The sequence below is a fragment of the Phascolarctos cinereus genome, unplaced genomic scaffold (assembly GCF_003287225.1).
Source record: "Phascolarctos cinereus isolate Bilbo 61053 unplaced genomic scaffold, phaCin_HiC Scaffold_726;HRSCAF=1367, whole genome shotgun sequence".
In the NCBI taxonomy this organism is placed as follows: Eukaryota; Metazoa; Chordata; class Mammalia; order Diprotodontia; family Phascolarctidae; genus Phascolarctos; species Phascolarctos cinereus.
The window spans coordinates 159,440,859-159,454,199 of NW_027556098.1; the positions used below are offsets into that span (position 1 = coordinate 159,440,859).

A 13,341-nucleotide genomic window follows, 5' to 3' on the forward strand; every position below is an offset into this window, starting at 1 on the left:
TGTGTCTTACACACAATAAAATTTTCATTTTGATTTTTTAAAAATAAAATCACAGCCTATGGTATCATAATCCACCTAATCCTTCAAAATTGTTATTTACCTAGGTTACCAAATTATATCAAGTCTGCAACAATATCATTGATTGCCTGCTGATCCACCTTAGTGAACACAGAAATGGTCTTCTTTTTTTTCCACTTAGAACTATGGAGGATTTATAGGATTTATTCTTCAACTATAACCACTAGAGATTGTGAAATCCTACAATGATCTAGAGAGCAACTGCCACATAAAATCAGAGAGTATTGTAGTAATTGTACTGACCTAGGAATAAGGAAGACCTCAAACCCTACCTCTAATGCTAGCTATGTGGCCATGGGCAAGTTACTTATCGTCTCTGAGACTCAGCTTCTTCATCTGTAAAATAGGAATGGTACCTGTTATGAGGTTCAAAAGAGATTATGTACCTAAAGCACTTTGTAGATTTTAAAGCACTCTGTAAATATCATTGTTGTTGTTGTTACTATTACTATTGTTATTATTATCCTGTTTAATCCCTTAGAAAATCAGTCTCAGAGTTGAAAAGAACCTTAGGGACCAATTGATCCAAGCCCTTCATTTTTACACATTTTTTTTTACTATGAAACTTTGGCCTAGAGAGGTTAAATAAATTGTTTAGGATCACATTGGCATTTAGTGGCAGAAGTAAGACTGCAACCAAATTCTCTTAACTACATATTCAGTGGCCTTCTAATCATACCAATGTCTCTTAATTTCAAGGCCCAGAGAGATTAAAAAACTTATCCAAGGTCATCCAGTGAATTAGTGGCAGAGCAGAGGAAGGAAGGAAGGAAGGAAGGAAGGAAGGAAGGAAGGAAGGAAGGAAGGAAGGAAGGAAGGAAGGAAAGATAGATATCAAATTTGGTGATCTTTCTACCCTAGCACACAGGGTTTTTCAGTCTCTCTCTTGGGTGTCCCTGACTCACTCTTCTAGATTCTAACATGTTGTTCTCTGTCTCAAGGTCTGTACTCCATCTAGTATCTAGTTCCTTGGACCTTAATTAAGCCCTAAACTCCAGATTCATGTAAACTCTCCTCCCTCTATGCTCTTCTTTGACTTGGCTCTTTGAATTTGGTCTGCTGGCCTATACCTTCTAGTCCATTTGTTGTCCAGCTTGAAGATTTGAAGACAAATCCTGGCTTACCTATTTGGACTCTAAACTTCGTATTTGTTCTCCATTTTGTCCTGGCATCCCAGACTCTGACCACTACTTTGCCTTTAGGCTTTGGAGTAACTAACTGCATATCTCAAAGAACCTGGATTTAATTTCCTATTCTGCCATGTACTACCTATATGACCTTGGACAAATAAATTAACTCACCACTGGTTTCCTTATTTGGAGCAAGAAGTGTGGATTAGATGGGGATGGGGATGGAACAATATTTATTAAGGACCTACTGTGTGCCAGGTTCTGTGCTAAGGTTTGTCAAAAATTATTTCTCTTGGTAATCTGTGTCTTGGAGACTCAGAGCTCCCCCACCCCAATCTTCTGTCCAAAGTTCTTCAAAAGGACTTTACTGATAATGACATTGCATTGAATCTTATCTTGCTCAAACTCCAACCCAGGCCTGAATTGATTTTATCCTACTCAGGTTCAGGTGAGGATAGATTCCCAAGACTGAGGGTGGTATTTCCTTTGCCCAGATAGCAGGTGATATCAGCACCTGTTGACCAAGATAGTGACCCAAGTCACTTACTCAAAGCTTCATTTTAATATAACTCACTTACTAGTATGTCCACCAATCACATTGATTGGGAATACCTACTCTTTGAAGGGCATATAACCCTATACCCCCAAATCTCAAGTTGAGCCAGTTCTGAACTGGCCCCCTAGGTCCAGTTTTGTACTGAACTCCCATGCAATGCCTGTCAAGCCAGCTTGAGAAAAATTAAACCATGGACATATGCACCCTGATTTTGTTTGTCTCTTTCTTAGAACAGACTGTAATTTATTGATGTTGGATTGGTTTTACAAATATTGTCTCATTTGATGTGCAAATAATGATATGACTTCTAAAGCCCCTTCTATCTCTAACCTGCAATTATCAACCATAGGATCTATGATCCTATGATCTCCTACTAAAAGAATTGCCCTGCACTCCCATTCCCTGATCTCTGACTCTATTGTAGTTATTCTATCCAATGGCATGGTTCTAAGTCCTTTTCCCTCCTGTCCTGTAGCTATCCACAATGAAGTGTTAAGTTATCAGCACTAACAATGCTTTTCAGTCTGCCTGTGGAAAGAAAATAGCAACCTAAGATAGTCAGCATATGACAAAGGTATAAAAATCAGGAAGCAGTCAGTCGGTCGACAGTTAGGCACCTACTATGTTCCAGGTACTATGCTAAGTCCTGGGAATACAAAGAAAAGTTAAAAGAGTTTCTGATCTCTAGGAGCTCACAGCCTAATTTGAAAGATAACATAGAGACAGCTATGCATAAACAAGATATAAACAGGATAAATTGGGGATAATCTCCAGCGGCAGGCACTAATAGTAAGGGGGCTTAAGAAAAGCTTTTTGCAGAAGGTAGACTTTTAGCTGAGACTTAAAAGGAGCCAAAACTTTGAGAGGAAGAGAGACAGTCCTGGGGAACTTCAGGCCTAGGGGACAGTCAATAAAAATGCAGAGTAGGGAGATGGAGCATTTTGTGCTAGAAACAACAAAGAGGTCAGTATTATTAAATTGCCGAGTACTTGGAGACTAGTAAAGTATAAGAAGACTGGAAAGGTAGGAGGGAGCCAGGTTATGACAGGCTTTAAAAGCCAATCAAAAAGTTATAAATTTGATACTGGAGGTAATAGGAAGCCATTGGAGTTTATTGAATAGGGAGGTAACTTGGTCAGACTTGTGCTTTAGGAAGATTAATTTGATAGCTAAGTAAAGGATGGACTGGAGTGGGAAAAGATTTGAGGTAGTGAGAACAACCAGTAGGCTATTGAAATAGTCCAGGTATGAGACGAAAAAGGCCTGCATCAGGGTGGTGGCAGTGTGATAAGGTAGAAGGGGGTATATAATAGAGGATTTGCTTAGATAGAATTGACATGATTTGGCAACAGATTATATACAGGAGAGAGAATGAAGAGTGGAGGATGGCATCTAGGTTGCAAGCTTGAATGACTGGGAAGATGGTGGTACTTTAGACAGTTATAGGGATAGGAACAAAATGGGAGGATTTGAGAGAAATATAATGAGTTCAGTTTTGGACATAATGAGTGTGAAATGACTACAGAAAATGCAGTTTGAGATGTCCAATAGGCAATTGTAGACTTGAGCCTGGAGGTTAACAAAGAGGTTAAGGTTGGATAAATAGATCCGAGAATCACTTGCATATAAATAATAATTGAATCCATGGGAGCTGGTGAGATAACTAAGTGAACCAGTACAAATGGAGAAAAGAGGAGGGGCCAGGACAGAGCTATGGAGGACACCCATGGCTAGTGGGAATAATGAAATTTTCATTCCAAAGGCTTCAGACAAATGAGTCAACTGGAAACTGATGCTTCACTTCCTTTACCACTAATTGACTCTAAGAGATTAAGGATAGAAACAGGAGAATAGGTTAAAGAAAACAAGAACACCCATACATTCAAAAGTACCCTGGACAACATCTCATTCAATAACAACAACAAAATTAGATAACCAATATTTGGGAAATATCTATGCAAACTATGCTGTAGGAATGTAAAGGAAAGTTAATAAGCCATATGGAATGACAAAACTGGAGAATTCAGAGAAAACTGGGAGGAATTATGTAAAGTGATGCATGTTAAACAAAACGGTTGAAAGAACTACAGACACAAGGAGCCCAGCAATGTGAGTGATATCAACAATAAAAGGCAACAAAGTCAAATCAAATACTAGGACAAAGCATGCATCCTTCCCATCTATTAACAATGGTAAGCTGCTGAAGTGGAAAAGTGAAGTTTACTATCAGTCCAGTCAGCTAGTAGGAGGATTTTCTTATCTGTGTTGGAAGATTGTTTCTCTCTGTCTCTCTGTCTCTGTGTGTGTCTGCCTGTTTGTCTCTACTTTTCACTGGCTCTATCTCTGTCTGAATGTGTGTGTGTGTGTTGAGTGAAAATGGCAAGGTAAGGCACATCTGGGTTTTGATTAGGAATTACCTGTTGTGCCAAAGCAAAATGAATCCCAATCAAAAATGTATTTTTTTTAAATGAAGAATAGATACACCCTTAAGAAGTTTCACAAGCCCTTCTATTACTTCTTAGAAGACTTGTTTTTATTTAGCCATGTCCATTTTCCTGTTACTCCTATTCTAACAGTTTTAAATGCTAAAGTTCATATGTAGAAAGCTGAAGTATGGCTAACACTGGTCAGTTGGTCTCAAGGCTGTTTAAAATCAACGAAAATTTTAAGCTTCTTAGAAAGAAGACCTCTAGGGGCAGCTAGGTGATGCAGTGGATAGAGCTCCAGCCTGGAGTCAGAAGGACCTCAGTCCAAATCTGGCCTTTGTCACTAACTAGGTGTGTGACCCCGGACAGGTCACTTAACCCCTTATTGCTTCAAAAAAAAGAAAAAAGAAAAAGAAAGAAAGAAGGCCGCTAGTGATGAAAAGAGTTAACCTGTACTTGTGATCAATGCAAACTGCAAAATCCTAAAGCCTATTAGAAGGCCTTTGTGATACAGGTCCATTGAAGAATTGATTTTGATGAGTTACTGTAAAAAGGTCCACTTGGGCAGGGATTTGTTTATCCTGCTGGTTGGAAATCAGACTCAATAATCCTAATGGTTTTGAATGAATAGCCCTAAATGTTATTGTTGATGTTTTTTCCCTGAATTTTGAGAAATGAGTCAGCATACCTAAAATGGCACAACTTCCTCAAACAACCCACATAGAATCACAGAGCGAGAAGCAGAAAGGGACCCAGAGATTGTTCAATTCAACTATTTCATTTTACAGGTGAATCTCAGACCCAAAGAGGTTAAATGACTCGCTTATCATCATATAGGTGACTTAAGAGCTAATATAGTTTATACAATCTGTGTACTTTCATTTTCAGTTTTTAGAACAGTGACAGAGCCAGGATTCAATGCCAGCTCTTCTGATTCAAAATCCATCCACTTATCACTCTCTCATTTGTCTGACCCCACATCAAACATGAGGAATGAGAAATTTCTAGAATCACAGAATTTGAAACTTGGAAGAATCTTAGGGAATAGCTAACAATCTCTTCCCCCCCACACACACACAGATGAGGAAGCCGAGGCCCTGACAGGTAAATCAGTTTGCCAAAAGTCACACAGTAAAGCCAATATTAGAACTCAGGCCTGATTTCTGGTCTGGTGCTTCTTTCTCCATGCTGTCGTGCATCCTTCCTTTTAGAGGGTAACTAAAAAGTAATGAATTTGTTTTGTGTGTGGCTTGTGGAAATGGAGGAGGATGGTCTTTCATGCAACATGTTTCAACTTGTAACAGTGATACTTTCAAGATTAGCCAGTCAGTTTTGTGCTACTCACTGTTGTAAATAGAAGTGTTACTTCATGCCAGCTTTTCAAATGAGCTGTTATTCAAAGCAAAGAATTGCTATAAAATTGTGTGAAGTGACACTTGACATGTTAAAAATAGAAGATTGTGGGGATGAAGTAATTTTGAAAACAAGGTTCTGACACCAAAATGTTTAAAGGAGGTTGGCAAAATGTCCATGATACATAAATCAGTCATTCCATAGTACTTAGAAATGCTGAAGAGGTTAAAGTTTTGGTTCATTCAAATATACAATTCATTGTGAAAATGATGGCCAAATAGTTGTTTAAAGATGGAAATAGATCCATTCTTTTTTAAAATACCTTAATGATATTCTTTGGTTTTAATTCAAACCTATAACCTTCTGTCTTCCCTTCCCAGAGAACTATCTCTTGAAACAAGGAATTAAAAGACAGTGACTAAATAGTTCCTCAAAATTAACAACAATGCTGAAAAAAAAAAATTTTAAGCAGCATTCCATATACATGGTCCTCTCACCTCTACAAAGAAAGTGGTGTGCCTTCTCATATTTTCTGGCATTATGTTTTTCAGAGAATTCAGTTTTAATTGAAGCAGAATTATTCTAAAAGAAAATTTGGGCATAAAGAAAATTTCTGCTCAGAATGTAACCACTTATTTCAAGTGAAAAGAAACCATAAAGACTTGATATTTTCCCTGATGTTTCAGGAGAAAGCTAGACAAAACATTGTGTTTTGAAGGGAAATGGTCACCAGTGAGTGAACATGCCACAACCTTGGTAAATACAGCACCAGAGTCTGCTGGAAAAACTCCAGCGCCTCTGAGATCTGAGAAAATTCATATGTTCATAATCACAAATGAGACAATGTGGTATTCTTTCTGTTATCAATGGCGTTGTTCCTGTAGTCAAACAGTAAAGCATTCTCATTACATGGAATGTGAACTATTTGATGGATTCTGTAAGATATGAAAGGAATAAACTGTAGCTATAGAATGATTTTCTTAACTGTGACAATGTTTTGACCTATAGTGTGCTTTCTATGAAATAACTATTGACCTAAAAAAATGGTATTACTCCTCTTCCTTGCCCACCTGAGAATCAATGAAGTCAAAAGATGAGTGCTGGATTTGGAGTCAGATGACCTGGGTTCAAATCCCATTGCTGCCACTTAATATCTGTGTGACCTTTGGTAAATAACTTCTCTGTGTCTCTGTTCCTCATCTAGAATATAACTGTTTTCTATTTGCTTAGATAAATGAGTTTACTCACTATTTATTATTTGGGATGGCCTTTTGTGTAACCACTATTGGTGGATGAAAAGCCAAGCTGGTGGGTGCAACATAGAGCTACACTCCCCTCCTAATAAGGCCTAGCAACCATTCAACAGCTTTTGTTCTTAAGCAAACTTGGAACCCTAAACCAGAAGTATTTAAGTGAGCATGTGTGTGTGTGTATGTGAGTAAAATTTTTTAGGTCAATTTCCATTTTGGAGATAGGCAATAACTTTTTCTTGTTCCTTTTCATGTGGAGATCTCAGTCTTATTTAGAGAGGGGTGGGCCAGATTCCAAAGATATCTACCCATATTACTGACTTTGCATGCTGCATTTAATCAGCCCATGTGGACATACATATCTTACATGGGCACACATACATTATGTACATCTATATGTGTATAGTCTTTGATGCCTGTTATCAACCGCCATTATTTTAGTGGATGCACCAGACAATTATGCAAGGTCATCCTCCAAGCCTGAGCATATACAACTCAAGATTACTCCTTTGCTACCTACTACTCAGAAAACACAAAAGAAGAAAATGTATCTATGAGACTAGAAGGCTTAGCTGAGTCCCCCTAAGCTTGCTGCTACATGGGTATGATCAGCAAAATGCTGAAGTAGAGAAAGGCCATCCCTTCCCCACCACTCATTAGCAGTCCTGAAGTTGTATGAAGTCGAAGGCAGATATCAAGAAGAAAGCTGTCTCTTCTTTTCACAGAAGCACCATCCTGCCCTTCTTCTACTGTCACAGGGTAGGTTAAAGTTCAAGAGACCACTCAGGGTTTATATTATCATAGTCCTCTTAGTTCTGGGCTTCCACATGACCAGTGAAAGGTCCCAGAGTTTCCATATTGTCTCCCAAAACCTAGAAGGACAACTTTGAGCATGATCCTCATTACAGATAGAGCAAGTATAGCTTTAGATAGATAATATTCACTCAATATTTCTAGTATGTTTCTTTGGGCTTTTTTAACCATTAATTTATAATCATACCTCTATATCTTATCAGGGTCAAAAAGATGGAAGGGAACAAAAAAACTGGCTGATCAATTAAAAATCAACACTTCAGCACTGGTGATAGAAAGACAAGGAATTCTTTGAGTCTGATATCTTTCTCCGCAGTTCAAGAAAAAATGTGGTCTATATTAATGATTTTTTTATGCTATGCATCTTATTATCATCTTACCTCTTTTTCTGACCATGTTGTTAACCCTTTTAACTTGAATCTCTGTACTGAATGGATTTCTCTGTCTAGCTTCCTCTTTCTCGCCTATATACCTTGGATACCTCCATAGCACTATCCTCCCAAAATGAAATTCCCAGACTTAGAAAATGACAGAAAGTCAGATCAAGAAATTTTAGTAGAAATCAGCTAGTTCAACTGCCTCATTCTACAGATGAGGAAACTGAGGCTCTGAGACATTGTATGACTTGTCCTAGGTTATACAGATGATCTCCATAATTCTTTATTTATTTACAAGCCTATGCAATAAGAATGAGCACTGAGGACTTCAAGTTGATACAGCTGAGGAAAGTTTTTGCCTAAAATATCCATCTGAATCCACCAACCTGAATTGCTAGAGGGAGTTTCTTCATCCAGAAGTTCCCTAGATCGACAAAATTATAGCTCTAGTCCCCATGCTTATTAAATATAAGAGACTGCCTTTCCTTATTAAAGGTATGACTCAGGTTTAGTATGTGTAAAAGGGGACAGGATGATATACTACCTATTTCATAGCAATGATATGAAGCTCAAATAAGATACCAAATGGAAAGTGCAAGGCATTATGGTTGAGCTTTGCATAAGTATTTTTAACCTATACCTACAAAGATGACTAGCAATTCAAAAGATGAAAATTTTTCACATGTTTAATTGCAACAGAAAGGATATTGCCTTAGGCACTGGACCAAAAAGCTGTGTATGCATAAATTATATATTGTTTTACTAGCTTTTAAAAATATCAACCTATTTAGATCAATCTTTTGCATTGGGCCTTTAAAAATTAAGAAGTGAATTATTCAGAGGTTCAAGATAGGAACAATAATGAATGTTTATTGATCTCAATATTGTGGAGGTATGGGCATTTCACTTAGGAATTCAGTTTGCAAAAACAGTTCCTTTCTTCAAATGTCATCAGGGTATCTGTGATTAGCTAGGAATTTGATCAATCAAGGCTGTCTGTCATTTTGAAATGGCAGGGGGTTTTCTTTTTTAATGTTTTGCTCCAGGGTGTTTATGGGGAAACCCTAAAAAATGGAAGCTTGCTTGAAAAGGAAGAAAGAAAATGCTTGGAGTCCAGTAGGGAGGGTAATGATCCAGTCAAAGGAGATGTAGGCCATCAGAGCCAAGACACAAAACCTGCTGAGCCTTTGTTTCTTGGGGACATGTTCCCCAAAGGAGAGAATGTTGGGAGGTTGCTCTTTCTGCCCTCTGCACAGGGACATTTCTAGGTAAGCTGAAGTCCAAGACTATCTGAGGGAATGCAGGGATTCAAGGATAATAGCATTATGTGTCTTTCCCCCATGTATTTTTATGCAGTTGAAATCAGATTTCAATGAATATACAGAGCCTGGCAGGGTGGGAAAGGAAACTTGCAAAAGGCCAACATAAAACTTGTGGTTAAGGAGACTTGCCAATTGCAAAAGTTTTCTATGTACCTTTTCCTCCCTCTCTTACCTACCCCCCCCCAACATGTGAAATCAAACTCAAATCAACCCTGTCGCAGTTCCTGGATTCAGGTGTATCATCAACTCCCTTAGGGCCACATTTACTTCTGGTAATTTTCTGGATCCAAAAGTCCCAGGCTACTACACTCTTTTATGTATTGTATTTGTGTATTGTCTTCTGTATTACAATTGTAAACTCTTTGAGGACTAAGATCATCTTTGCTTTTGTATTTCTTTGTCCAGAATTTAGCACATGGCCAGGTCTGAGTCCTTAATAAATGTTTTGTTTTGTTTTTTCATTCATTTCCAGATCAGTTGTAAACCAAGAACATTTGACCTGTAAGGGTATAGAAAAGAGATAGAAATGCAGATAATTAATGAAAAGTGCCTTGGGGCAAATACAAGTCCCTTTATCAAAGGCAACTTTGTGAAGTAAGTTGTTGTTCAGTCATTTTCTTTTTTTTTGTCAAGTCTGACTTTTCATGACTCCATTTGGGGTTTTCTTGGCAAGGGTATTGAAGTGGTTTACCATTTCCTTCTCCAGCTCATTTTACAGATGAGGAAACTCCAGATCATTTTACAGATGATGCAAACACAGTTAAATGACTTGCCTAGAGTCACACGAGTAAGTAAATATCTGAGGCTGGATTTAAACTCAGAAAAGAGTCCTCCATACTCCAAGACCAGCACTCCATCCATTGCACCACCTAGCTGCCAGTAAGTTACCAATTAGTTAAATCAAGTTGACATGCAAAAAACTGCTCTAGCTTAAACACCAGGACTGGTAACTTCTCTAGCATTGGCAACAGAGGGGTCTCCTTTGCTCTCTACTAAGACATCAAATCAGAAATGCAATTCTTCTGACTATTTAGATCAGAAATTTAGAGCTAGAAGGAACCTTAGAGATCTCCAAGTACAAAGCCTTCATTTTACAAATGAAGAAACTAAGGCCCAGAGAGGCTAACTTGCCAACATCGATCATAAAACAACAGCTAATGTTATATTTATTCTTATTATTAACAATAATAACAGCTAACCTTTATATAGCACTCTAAGTGTTAGTAGTTAAGATCCTGTTCTCAAGAAGCTCACATTCAAATTGAGGAAGACAATACATAGGGCAGAGTGCAGCTGACAGATGGATGGAAATGCTCATGGGTCCTCAGGGCATAGTATCAGGGTAGATGGTAAGGCCCCAGAGGTCTAGCGCACACACTGGCAAATATAAATAGTAAGGGCTGATGATCACATATCATAGCCAAAAAACAAAATGAGAGGGAGAAACCAAGATGACTTCCTTTTGTTCTTAAATCTGTTTTTCTTCATCTTCATGTCAGTCAGGTAGCATAGGTATTATTGATCCCATTTGACAGATAAAGAAACAGAAACACACAGCCAGTTCGTGGCAAACTCAGGACTCAAGAATAGCCAGGTTTTGGATGTTAACCCTTTTTTTTTTTAGTATATTACATTCTTAAATTTTGGTAATCTAAACATATGCTTATTTTTGTGACCAGGTCTGATTATTGTTAAATTCTATGCTTTGGAAATGAGAACTATATTATTATAGTCTGATCATAATTTGGCATATCACATTGTACAAAGAAAATAAGCAGAAAGGTCTAAACAAAGTGTTCAAAGGATTGAGAAATCAAAATAGTTGTGACTGTCAGAATTTATCCAGGAATCATGTTTCTTATTAATGTGGCTCTGTTGTCTGCCCAAATACTAAATGACTTTGCTCACCCCTACCCCACCACACCCCACCCCCTCAATTCCATTATAGACAAATAGCCAAGACTTTGTGAAATAGTAATACAGTCTTAGGGGATAAAGGAAAGTGATTGCAAATGTTCAGTTTCAAAGTCCACATCCTAAGGCAAAATTACATGGTTTTCTTTTTTCCCTCTTCCAACTTGTATTAGCCAGTTTGCAAAAACAAGATGTCCTGCCATAAATGTCAAAGCAACATGGACAGGGAAATGTTTCCCCTCCCCAATAATTTTCATATGAACAGTTCCAGAATAATTGGAAAGAGCGGGGTCATTATCCTTTCCAATACCCTAGATCCCTGGAAGACTGACAAATAGAAATAGTGGTTCAGTAGAAACTGCTGGCCTTGGAGTCAGAGGATCTCAATTTCCTCCCCTGTATAATGAGGAGATTGGACTACATGGCCTCAGAGATCCTTTCTAGCTCAAATCTTTGCTTCAATGACCCCAAGTCAACCTTACCACATCCTCTGCCAGGACAATAATCAGGTCTTAATTATTTGATATTGGTGGAAAAGGAAAGTATAGATACATAGAAAGAGGACTGGTCAGGCAACAAACATTTGTTAAGTGCCCACTATGTGCCAGAGCTAGGGATTTAAAAAACAAAACAAAACACAGACAGTCCCTGCTCTCAAAGATCTCACTGTCTAAAGGAGAGAAATATGAAAGTAACCATTTACAAATAGGCCATATGTAAGACAAATAGGAAATAATCAGCAGAGAGAAGGCACTAGAATCAAGGGTGATTAGGAAAAGGTTCCTGAAGAAAGGGATTTTAGCTGGGACTCGATGGAAGCCAGGGAAGAAGCCAAGAGGTTGAGATGAAGAGAGGAAACAATTGCAGGGGGGACAGAGAAAGAAAATGCTAGGAGTTGGTAGAAGGAATGTTTTGTTCAAGGAATAGAAAGGACTACTTCTACTTTTCAAAAGAATACAAAAACAGAGTTTAAAAACTTTTTTCTCTTTTTTTCTTTTGCTATTACCAGTTCACCAAGTCAAATGCTAAAAGCAAGGCAATTGCTCTAACTACTTCAGAAAGAGTTTTCCTGCATCAGGCTCACTGCTTAGAAGGAATCCATTTCCTGGGTATTTTGAAAGACATGACCTCATACAAAGGGTGATCATTTACTTCTGAGTTGGGCCAGTTCTAGTTTAGAGGAAAGAACCTGGCTAAGGACTGATGTTGAATCATGTTATCCACTTTTTCACAAAGAGATGATGAACTGAGGGTACAGACTGAAACTTATTTTTGGACATGATCAATATGGGAATTGTTTTTATTATATTTGTTACCAGGGTTTTTGCTATTTTCTTTTTCAACTGAAGATGAGAGAGATGGGAGGAAGAGAAAATATATTTTTATTCATTGAAAAAATTATTTTAAAAAGAAAAGAACTTCGTCTAATAGGAATGTAAAGCCAGGGAAGCTTGAATTCCCTTCCTTCACTTCTTTCAAAGTTCTCTAAAATTCTGGCAAAAGTATACTTCTTTGCCCCCAAAAACTGAATGCCCAGTTATCCAGGTTCCATCAGCTACTCCTGACCTCTTCTTCCAATCCACTGCATCTTCCCATCCCAATTTACCCTAATCCTCTAGAAAGGGTTATCTAGCAATCTATTAATCCTCCCAGATAATGCTATACCCTTAAAGAAAATGAGTCTAGAGGCAAGAGTAAATAGAGACTTGAGTGGTATAATTTTAGCCAAAACATAATTCCCAAGTAATTCTATTTCAAGATGGCTAGCCCTATGCAAAGAAATCCTTACAATTGCTAATAAGAGCTAAAAAAGGACCAAACCCTTTGATTTCACAAGTAATTAAACTGAATCAGAGATGTCCAAGGTCCCCATAGGCAGTTCACTGACCTACCTTTAGATAAAGTTCTTTCCTACCTATCCAAGATAATCCCGATGTATTGGGGAGGAAAAAAAAATAATTATCAGACTGGCAAAGAAAAAAAAAGGTTCTTTTCTCTGAGTTTTATTTATCTCATCCAAATCTGAATTATTCAGCAATGAGCTAGTCCAGATCTTTTATTCTTCTCCTCTTCCTCCTGCCCACTACCTTTTCTAATAGCTAAGACTGTAACCACACTGGGG

The 13,341-nt window shown here is 37.9% G+C and overlaps 1 pseudogene; it reads right to left on the bottom strand.

Moving 5' to 3' along the window:
* Positions 1-13,341, bottom strand: part of LOC110223792 (uncharacterized) — a 55,054-nt pseudogene that overhangs the window by 618 nt on the left and 41,095 nt on the right.